The following is a 1,627-nucleotide window of genomic DNA, read 5'->3' on the forward strand; positions in this document are numbered from 1 at the left end:
AAGTGCTATATTAGGCTAATTATTCTGTACACCACCCCCCACAAAAAAAAATCAGGTCCTCACAAATCAGGCACAATTGATTTTCTTTGTATCTTTGAGGCCAATACTACTCATCTCATAAGGATACAGAGAAAATAGTCATGGACATTTTTGAATCACTCAGATGCAATAGAGTGGCTGCTTAGAAAACCTCATAAGGGAATCCATAATTTTTTCTTCAGAGGAAGGCTTGGGTACTGTGCAGTAAATATAGCTTGGGGCCACTGAGCAATGAAGTGAAAATAAAAGATCGAATGGCTGCTCATTCAGTAGGAACTGTCCATCCTGTGCACTGAACAATGCCGGGGTCACATGGAAAAAAATAACTTGGAAAAAATGTGTATTATAATGAGAACCAGTGGGCATAGTGGTATCTGTTTTTTCAGTGACCGTGCTACAGCACATAGTAGTAGACACAGACAGCTCCCAAAACAGGGTCGAAAAGAAGACCTCTCTCTGGATCAGCTGCAGGATCCTCTCAGTCTATTTTAGACTTACATCTGTAGAATAACAACTTGTGTGTTTATGACTCTGCTTTTAGTTAAAAACCAGCTGATACTTGAGGCCTGGCCATAGGCAAACAGGCAGCAGGTATGACATAGTCTGCACTCTAACCTCCACTTGAGAAAATGTACTTCAGTACAGGATCTGAAATAAAGACAGTTCAATAGGCCAAAGAAAAATCCAGAGGATAGTCTGGGTGTGACAGAGTGGAGAAGTTCATCATGCCGTTGTCTTAGTCCTCAGCCTCATCTTGCAGAAACCCATTCAGGGGAGAAAGGAGGGCAATGTAGTGCCTGTGCCTTTTGATATTGGTCCTCTGTGTAGTCTTCTAGCTGGGCTGGCTATTGACTTGAATTGTTCAAAAAATAGTACTTTTTTTTTTAAATCCATATTTTGGCAAATTGTGACCAGGTCTAAATGCTGATAACTCCCTTAAAATCACACCTTGGAAAACAGTCCCTCTTATATACTGCAGTAGAATCCGAAAGCCCTTCAGTAATAATTTCTTGCCCCCCGCTGGTGTGTATTTCATCCTGGACATCATTAGCTCCAGTATTCTTTTTTGTTCGGGTAAAGTCAACACAGAAGAGGTGACCTTCTGGTGGGATGGAGAAATGGCCACAGGCATGTACTGAATGGATAGCTAGTGGGATGTACAGAGGAATGGTGGACTATATCCTCATTCACATGTCCTAATCAGGTTGCTGCTGTCTGGACGTGCTGTGCTTCTGCGTGGTTTCTGCTGCCAGCCTTAGGTACAGATCAAGTTGTTTGGCTTTAATATAATGAAGGTGCAAACTGCTCTTCCTGGATCCTCATCTCTGAAGAAGTGGAAGGTCATGAATTTTTTGATGTGTTTCTTCTTACTGACTTGCATCTTTTCCTTACTGGCTCCTTTGACTGTTGTTTGTTTGTTCAGGTCCTCCAGACATGGGAATAATGAACTGATGGCATTATCCGCTTGAGGCATGAGAACTAAGGACAGCTGTGTATTATGAACAGCAGGTTGTGGATGCTTGAGTGTGCAGTGTTTTGCATTTCCCCCTGGTGGTAGGACATTAAAGTTGTACAAGCCTGATCCTGA

This window comes from Crocodylus siamensis, chromosome 1 (assembly GCF_052110815.1).
Source record: "Crocodylus siamensis isolate JL-2025a chromosome 1, ASM5211081v1, whole genome shotgun sequence".
Taxonomy (NCBI): domain Eukaryota; kingdom Metazoa; phylum Chordata; order Crocodylia; family Crocodylidae; genus Crocodylus; species Crocodylus siamensis.